At 43.9% G+C, this 8,899-nt stretch overlaps 1 long non-coding RNA gene across 1 annotated transcript; it reads right to left on the bottom strand.

Moving 5' to 3' along the window:
• Positions 1 to 2,312: 2,312 nt before the first annotated feature.
• Positions 2,313 to 8,033, bottom strand: LOC120947061. The gene is made up of 2 exons (XR_005750816.1): positions 7,939 to 8,033; positions 2,313 to 2,372 (listed from the first exon to the last, which is right to left on the bottom strand). It is a non-coding gene; the product is annotated as an uncharacterized LOC120947061 (long non-coding RNA).
• Positions 8,034 to 8,899: the final 866 nt, after the last annotated feature.

An 8,899-nucleotide genomic window follows, 5' to 3' on the forward strand; every position in this document is an offset into this window, starting at 1 on the left:
AAAAAAGTTAGGAAATAGCTAAACATATAAAAGAACACAGTGATGTAGTGCAGTGGTTCTCAACCTTATGGAGACCAGGGACTGGTAAATTCTTCCAAAACCTTCCAAGCCACAACAGTAGAAAAAAGTTTATAATCACACAACAAAAGTATCGGAACGTAGATGAAATGCTGGAAGACTCTGGATGGAGCTGGGTGTCAATGTTGGGGGGGGGGGGGGGGGAGTCTGCAGCAGACTTGGTAGCCCTATAGCCCTATAGGGGATGAAGTTTCTAGAGGTGGCTGTTGTGGAGCTCAAAGTTTAGGAGACAGTGTTAGAGTTTTGGAGGCACTGTGGGACACTGTAGGAGTTTGAGGGCACTATGGGGGGCTGGTGGCACTGTGGAAGGCTGGGGGGGGCACTTTCGTGACCTATTAACAGTGTGGGGGGTTGAAGGGCACTTCAGGCAGTAATAGGAGGTTAGGGTGACTAAGAGCTGGGAGGCACTGTGGTAGGTTAAGAAATGTGCAGCTGACTGGCACGCTGAAAGGAGGAAAACCAAGGCCTAGCACTGGGTCACGTCTCGGTGGTTGAGAACCACTGATGTAGGAGACAGTGGGAGGACAATGAGGGCTGTGAGAATCCAAGTAGTTTGATGCTCCCAAAAGTGACAGTTTCCCAACAGAGTTCAGAGTGGTGCAATTTGGGTACTTTTTACATGCACTATTCTTCTTCCCTGGGGACAGTGCATTTTGGTAGAAAATTCACAAAAGATGGACTTAAAGTTTTTTTAGGAGATGGAACACATGAGGTGCGACTGCCCCTGTAGACTGACAACCACTGATCAAGGCTGCCCAAGCTAAGAACTCAGGAGCAGCATTTTATATTCATAATAATAAAATGCATAATGTTATTTGGTAAAGTTCTGATAGGCTCTATTGATTCATGTTAAGTGTGGATTTTGATAATAGATCTACTGTAGAAGTGGATTTCTCGATCCATAATGTACCCCAGTCAACTTATGATTACATGATCAATGTATATGAAGCTTTGTGAATTAAAATATGTAAATCAAAACATTTTTTTGCAGTTTAGGATAGAGTCGTGAGGAGTTAGAGCCCCTAACAAGTTTCTATTGCTCCCTGTGTCCCTGTTGGGTAGTTTTAGCCACTATATTTGTCTTGGTGACCAATGTCACTGAGACAAAAAAGTGATGGCAAATCCAAAATTTTACAAGTGTCACCAGAACAGGAGGTACCAGTAATTCTTCCAACTGGGACACATGTTCCTGTGTCCAGGAGTGGACTGACAACAAATGAGGCCCCTGGGCACTAGGGAATCATGTGGCCCCCAGGTTTAAAGATGGCCACCACATGGCAGCCATCTTTCTGATGCAACATTAATGCGGCAGGGCCTCGTGGAGGGGCACCTAGCTTGGCGACATGCAGAGTGGCAGGAGACTTTGTTATAGTCTTAAATGTAGGTACAAGTGGTATTACAGAGTTTACTACAACTTTATTTTTTTTTCACAACTCTGACCCTAAAGTCTCACTTTTGAGACAGATACAGGTATTGAGGACAGAGATTCCACAGTCCCTTTCTCCATAAACATAGACGATTCTCTAAATCATCAGTGTTCATACAGTGTGACTGTCCCAGCTCATGGGGCCCCCTACTGGCCTTGGGACCCTCGGGCAGTGCCTTAATGGTCAGTCCACCCCTGCCTGTGTCTAAGAGGGGGATTTTCTCTGTCCTGTTGCATCCCTGGAACAGGACGTTAAGGGCAATCTCTTCAACAGGACATAGACAGCATAAAAAAAACCTGACAGGGGTATAACCCTTCTATACTCTTTCCAAAACAAAAAATATACTATACTGTTCATACACTAACCGTGTTCTTAGACAGCATTCATTTCAGCAACAGGATACAGTAGATTCTTTCAGAATGTGTGTAGGCATTGGAGGTTTTTCCCCACATATACTAATTCTGACATGGTCTGCATTCCTGTGTGATTCAGTGTGGTGCAATATTCAGACCATTCATTTGAATAGGACGAAATTGCATTGGATCGCACTAAAAGTAATGCTTTGAATGCTGTGTGGTAAACGTGACGGAACATGGCTTTCCTGCTCTGCATTCTGGTGTGAACAAGTCCTAAAAATGGGACTTCTGTCAAACCAGGGCGACCATGATCAGAAAGTGGCCGGTCCCTGTTGGAGCCGGCTGAATTTTGATTGTTCTTCGACCAGCTTTAAGCTGAACTTGTAAAAATTAAAAAGGCGTACCTCTGTATGTCATCTATGTCTTCATGTTCTAAAAGTGTATTTATTTGTGACTGAGAAAGGAAATCCAGCTTTACAACATCCTCCATTTCATCATGAAGATTATTTTCCTGTTCATAAAACATAAAGAAAATATAGATATATTGTTTACTCAAAAATGTGACGAAACATAAAGAAAACAACCAAAGACATTGCTGGGAGAAGCAGCAGAGGAGAACCCACATGCAAAGGCGTGTAGTGCACACCCTTCTGGATGCGCCTCGTGTTGTGAATGTTTCATATAGTTGGGGTTTTCCCTTTCGTCTGACTGCTACGTGCACAAAGGATGATCTCCCACATTTCCTCGAAAACTTAGATCCGCCTACTGACTGCCCAGATTAGAGACTCTGCAGTATGATTCTGCTTCTACAACGACCCGACCACTGGCATCACGCCTCTTCCAGATCCCACAAAAGGAACCACATGGGTAGTCGGACTTAAGACTCTGCATCATGGTCTCAAACTTGACTACTCCATTTGACCTCCCTATTGTATGAGCATCAACATCCTAGATTTGAATGTTGGGCTTCCCTCCACCTTCACGATCAACAGTCAATAGCGGTAAATGGTTTGATCGGTCACCTGAGGCTCCTGGAAGAAAAAGGCCCTGGCTGGGTGTTAGCCACAAGATTCAAAGCTTGTGCAGCTGGTAAGCATGCACTCTCTGTGGTGGTGGATTCACTTTGTCTGTCCTAAAGTCACAGGAGAAAGTCGCTATATTTATCCCCCTATTCTTCCACTGAAGGATCTTTCCCCATTTCATTGGAGGACCTTTTATATGTCACACGATTCACTCATTGGGACTTGTTTTAATTTTTATATATAAGTTTTTTTTGCATCTTATCATTGGGTCACATGTCAGTTTCAGAATGCAGCTCCTTATGTTTATTTATATATAAAACAAGTATATATGTACATACACATAAGCTGTATCTCTAGCTAGATTATTATTTTTTTAATTGTTAGAATCTCTGTCAGTTTTTTTTTCTTTTGGTTGCTGCATGTTTCATGTGGGGGAGATTTCGCTTCACTTCCTGTCCTGGAGACACAACAAGAAGTGACAGGATATCTCTCTTTCTTTGTGGTCATCAGCAGGCCCGGACTGGGACAAAAAAAAGGCCCGGGCATTTTAGACTGAGCAGCCCGGGGGGGGGGGGGGGTCGGGTTTGGCGCGGTGGGGGTTAGTGGTGGGGTGAGATAAAGAAATATAGATAGACAGAGAGAGAGAGAAAGAAAGAAAGAAAGATAGATAGATAGATAGATAGATAGATAGATAGATAGATAGATAGATAGATAGATACAAAGAAAGATAAAGATAGAAAGAAAGAAAGGACGGTAGATAGATAGATAGATAGATAGATAGATAGATAGATAGATAGATAGATAGATAGATAGATAGATAGATAGATAGAAAAAGAAAGAAAGAAGGGAAGGAAGGAAGGAAAATAGATAGATAGATATAGATAGAAAGATAGATAGAAATGAAGGAAGATAGATAAAGAAAGAAAGATAGATACAGATAGAAAGAAAGAAGGGAAGATAGAGATAGATAGATAGATAGATAGATAGATAGATAGATAGATAGATAAATAGATAGAAAGTAAGGAAGATAGATAAAGAAGGGAAGGAAGATAGATAGATAGATAGATAGATAGATAGATAGAGATAGATAATAGGGAGAGAGAAAGAAAGAAAGAAAGGTGAAGAGAGAGAGAGAGAGAAGGGAATGAAGGGCACCCTTACACCAGTTTACAGTACTCACAGGACTCACTCAGAGGCAGGAGGGACTGACTGGATGAATGGATATCAGACTCCATCTTTCCTTTCTGTTTGGCTTTATCTTGAACTGTCGGGGAGAGTGGGCGGGGCAGACACATGAGGAGAGGATGAGAGGAGGGGGAGGAGTAGAAGCAGCTCCTCTCCTCTAAACTGATCCTGTGGGCAGCAAGGGGAGGGGAGAAATCGCCCGCTCATCTCTCTCTATATGGCGATGTGTTGGTGGCGGGGGGTGGGGGATCTCTGCTATCAAGTAAAATGGGCGTCCCCTCTTGGCCTGCAACCCTTTGGTACACCCCTGGGGAAATGTGACATGCGGCCCGCCGAGGGCCGTTCGCGGGCCGCCAAGAGCCGTTGGCGGGCCGCAACCGGGCCTGGTCATCAGTATCCACATAGCAAAAGTTCTCCTTGTGGCAACGGTAAAAGTCTGGTTTTCCGATGATTTTCTGTCTCAGTAAGAATGGTCACCAAGATAACTAGAGAAAGTGAATCCCCTGCACACGAATCAATAAAAATAAGATGTTCTTCGTCTTTCCCACTTTATTCAAAACTGGCGTTTAAGGCCCTATGCATTTAGGGATAAAGATTGACATGAATAGAGGGGAAGTCTCCGATTAGGGACACTGGTTCTGGTGATTTCCTCACTGTGGAAGGATTTCCCCTAACTTCCTGTTTTAGCTATGGGAGGGGAAGTGAGGGAAATCTCCCTAATAGGACATACAGTAGATCTGGGGTGTCAAACTAAATTTCATCATGGATCACATCAGCAGTATGGTTGCCCTCCAAGGGCTAAATGTATATGTAAGGCTATGTATCTGCTCTTATTATTCATTAGTGCGCTACATACAGAACAGGGTGCAGAGTTGAGGGGGTGCACTGTGTACAAAGTGCAGGGTTTTGGAGTGTGCTATGCAGAGTTCAGAAGTGCCCTGTGTACATAGTGCAGGTTGAGGGGTGCACAGTGTGCAACATCAACCTAGCCCCCAAGCTTGCTTACATCTTTATTCTTTTCTACCTATGTCTATGTGGGCAGCTCTCTCTACTACCCGGTTCTCACTCTCGATTCTGGAGAACTGGTCTCACTATGATGGATCTGTTACATCCAGAAGCCGCAGAAAGCAAAGCTGTCCCATGTAAACACCAAAGGTTTCTGTGTTTACAAGTGAAAGCAGTTAGCAGGAGCAGAATGTGAGAGATGGATGTGGCGGAATGGAGTTCCGCCACGATCCAGCTGCAAAATTGGACAAGGTCATCTAGATCCCAGGGCGAACATGCTAAACTGCGCCCTCCCCAAGATGTATGAGCATTATGTGTCGGCAAAAATCCCGCCCCCCAACACAAAAATTGAACACTAATCTGCATGCTTAACCCTAAGCATAACCCCCCCCTCCTCACAGGTCACATCCTCTCCCCCACTCCATCCCCCCATCCCTCCTTTTAGCACAAATCCTCTTTCCTCATCCCCCTCCCAACACAAAGCCCACTAAATCACCACACCTAGAACCCCCCCCCCCCCACCCAAATTTCCCTACCTAGAACAATTCTTATCCACTTCTACCTCCCCCCTCCCAATCCCCTTCCCGACACAGATCCCCTCCCCCAATCTCCTTGTGGCGCCCCTGACCTCACATGATACCACAGTGCCCAGGGCAGCCTTCCCTCCTGCCCACCCCTTGTGTCAGCTCTGGCCACATGACAAGATCTGTCAGGTCAGATTCGGCCCCCTGGCCTTGTGTTGGACATACATGTTGTAGATGGTAAAACAAAAAAAAAAACAACTGAACACGTTTTTTAACCCTGCTTAAAGGTGGTCATACACGTTTTCATTTTATTATGTGATTCAATCAAAATAATCAAATCAGAAACTGATTGAATAGCCATACCTTCCCTTCTGATGGATTTAGCCTCGGTTTAGATTGGATTTGATGAAACTGAGTCGATTGGCCAAGGTGGAGCCATCAGCATCAAACTAATTAAGTAAAAGATGTGATCATGTTTTGTTCGATCAAATAACGAGGTTGCACGGTAGAAACAGAAATAAAATCGATTTGGCTCTTTTGGACATTTCCAAGCATCCCATTTCCATGGAGGAGCCATCCAACTCCATGGCTGTCTTGTCTGCTTAGTAAAACCCGTACACATGATCAGAAATTCTGACAGCAAAAGTCCGATGCGAGCTTTTGAACGTAAATTCCGACCGTGTGTATGCTCCATCGGACATTTGCTGTCGGAATTTCCGCCAACAAAAGATTGAGAGCTGGTTCTAAAATTTTGCTATCGGAAAATCCAAACGTCTGTAGCAATTCCGACGCGCAAAATTCCGACGCATGCTCGGAAGCATTGAACTTAATTTTCTCGGCTCGTCGTAGTGTTGTACGTCACCGCATTCTTGACGGACGAAAGTTCAGAGATCTTTTGTGTGACCGTGTGTATGCAAGCCAAGCTTGATCGGAATTCTGTCGGAAAAAACATCCTTGGTTTTTCTGATGGAAAATCCGATTGTGTGTATGCGGCGTAAAACAAAAAATGCAATATATTGCAGCATACCAATAATTGGTGGCTGAATTTGTTTACTTTTTTTGGGCTCATTTCTTTTATTTTCACCTGGTGATCTGGCCAGTAAGTCTATTATTTACGCGTACAACACATTTACAATGGCATTTTTTCTCAATGGCACCCTAAACGCAGTACGATTTTGGCAGGATTGTCACGCGACAAATCGTGGCAAAATCGCGCAAACAAAATCGCAGGACATGTGTCGCAGGGACTTCTGTTGGGTGACCCACGTCCCGCAATTTTGTTTGCGTGATTTTTCCACAATTTGTCGTGCAACAATCACTGCAAAATCGTGGGCCAATTGGGGTGTCCTTAGAAGTAATGGCAACATAAACGGGTCCCATGTTTTTGTAACCAATTAAAATCGCAGGGCAGAATTCTGCCCGATTCCAATCATAATCATGTGTGCATGGAGCTTATGGCATTCACACCTATGCAGTTCGCTTTTGAGCATTTCTGCAGTGCTTTTTGCAGTTCTTTACCGCGATTTTGCAGCAATTTGCAAAATGCACTACATGCTTTTCTGCAGCTTCTCCATTGAAGTCTATTGAATTAAAAAAAGCAAAAAATAGCACAGTTTTGCATTTAAAAAAAGTCTTGATCCTTTCCAAAAATTCAAAGGCCCAAAAATGCATTGGTGCGTACGTTTTCTATAGGAAACCATTATAAAAACAATGTCCATGTGTTTCTGCAAAAAGCATGAAAAAAAACGCATTGTGGGAACCGAGTCTAAGCCCCCGTTCACATCGGTGCGATTTGACATGCGATTTGACATGTCAAATCGCAGCCTATTGGCAGCAATGGCACTGTCCCAATCGGTGCGATGCCGACTTTGTGGCGCTGCACCGATTTCCAAAAGTAGTACCTGTATTACTTTTGGCGACTTCGGGGCGATTTCAATTGACATCTGTGTATGAACCCGCAGAGATGTCTTTCAAATCGCCCCCCCGATCTCGCACTGAAATGCGGGTTTGAAATGGTGCGAGGTCACATTTGCCTTTGGGTTCAATATCAATTGAATCCATATTACAGAGCAGATCTACACAAGATATTATCACTTAAAGTGCATGTTCACAAATAACAAACCTATGGTGTTCTGATCTCTGTGGAACTACAAGTCTCAAGATGTCTATGACAATGGTTCCTCAGCTGCACAAACAGCTCAATGCTTGAATATCATCAGACATTATATATATATATATATATATATATATACACACACATATATATATATATATATATATATATATATATATATATATATATATACATCCTATGAACATCCATCCTCTATCCATGTCCTACCTGCTCTGTGCCTCTCCTCTCCAGAGACTCCATACTGCTAGAGTTTAGCTTTGTGTTGCCATAGTGACCAAGCAGCTCACTGCACATGCTCAGTGGGACTCTGTCTGAGAGTTTGCAGCTAGCACAGTGAAGCTGATGGCAGATTAGCCTAGTGTCAGGTTTCCTGGAGAAATCTGCTGAGTCAGCTGCATATTGGGTTCTGCGACAGAATGGCTGTGACAGGGCTGTGCTCAGTAGTTTGCACAGATCTACTCCACATGTTGCTGTGTTTGCTGTGCTCAGCTAATGACTTTATGCATGCAGTAGATATCTTTTCTTATGTTTGATGTCTTATTAAAGTGACATTAAACTCCGGTTTAAAAGTAAATCTATTCAATGATGTATTAATAACTCCTAAAACTCCCTTGTATTGCTCTGTCTCCTTAAGATCCCCAAATGTTTGCTGCCGTGAACCGACTTCCTGTTAGAAGGTGGCTACCTTCATTCTCCAATCCATGTTTTGGTAGCCACCCTCTCTCAAGATGATTTTAGGTTAAAGCATAAGTGTGCGCACAGGGTGTGCCGGATGTGCCTGGGCACACCCTAATCACCCTGTGTGGCGCTGATTCCCTGGGGCAGATTCAGATAGAGATACGACGGCGTATCTCCTGATACGCCGTCGTATCTCTGAGTTCCGTCGGTCGGATCTATGCGCCTGATTCATAGAATCAGGTTCCACATAGATCTCCCTAAGATCCGACAGGTGTAAGTGACTAACACCGTCGGATCCTAGGCTGCAATCTCACGCTGGCCGCTAGGTGGCGCTTCCGTTTGTATACGCAAGGAATATGCAAATGAGGAGTTACGCCGATTCAGAAACGAACGACCGCCCGGCGCTTTTTTTTTACGTCGTTTGCGTTCGGCTTTTTACGGTGTATAGTTACCCCTGCTATATGCGGCGTATCCTAGGTTAAGTATGGCC

Source organism: Rana temporaria, chromosome 8, assembly GCF_905171775.1.
Source record: "Rana temporaria chromosome 8, aRanTem1.1, whole genome shotgun sequence".
Taxonomy (NCBI): domain Eukaryota; kingdom Metazoa; phylum Chordata; class Amphibia; order Anura; family Ranidae; genus Rana; species Rana temporaria.